The sequence below is a fragment of the Hevea brasiliensis genome, chromosome 14, assembly GCF_030052815.1.
Source record: "Hevea brasiliensis isolate MT/VB/25A 57/8 chromosome 14, ASM3005281v1, whole genome shotgun sequence".
NCBI lineage: Eukaryota > Viridiplantae > Streptophyta > Magnoliopsida > Malpighiales > Euphorbiaceae > Hevea > Hevea brasiliensis.
The window spans coordinates 75,001,563-75,002,307 of NC_079506.1; positions in this window are offsets into that span (position 1 = coordinate 75,001,563).

A 745-nucleotide genomic window follows, 5' to 3' on the forward strand; every position below is an offset into this window, starting at 1 on the left:
AACTTTTACTCAAAATCAAATGGATAAACTTAGTTTTTCTTTAAAAAAAAAAATTTTGACTCAAATAAATCGTAATATATAACATATATTAAAGACCAATAAACCTATTCTTATTGGCTTTAGGAGAATTGTATTAATAGTAATCAAGCATATATAGATTATGCTGTAAATTAACAAAATCATTAATTAAGAGATGAGAATTAAGAAGAAAATCTATCTCCCTTCAACATTTCACTGTGAATTCAAGAAATATAAATATAAAAGGGTTAATTAAACAATCTGTAAATTAAAGAAATTTAACTTAATTTTATCTAAAATTATTCTCTTAGACTATGTTCATTAGAATGTAATGTAATCAATTTTTTTATTGAAAATTCAATATAAAAAAAATTCAATTATATAACATTAAATGACATTATACCAAATATAGCATTATATATCTTGACAACATTTCCAAATAAATCATATGTACATTAGAAAGCTGTAAATTAATTTTGTTGAATAAAAATATATTTAGAGAAATTGAAAAAAAAAACCCAAAGTGAAGAAGAAAGAATATCTATATAAATATTGCAAAGTTGAAATTTCAAAGAGGTTTACATAATATTGCCAAGTGGGAGTCCAGTTTTTAGCCAAGTGGCATCTTAAATGGGGAGCACAGATTTTCCATCTCCATTATAGTGGCTCTTTCCTCTTCTATGTTTTTATTTTTGTATTGTTATTTTTTATTTTTTTTATCATGCCT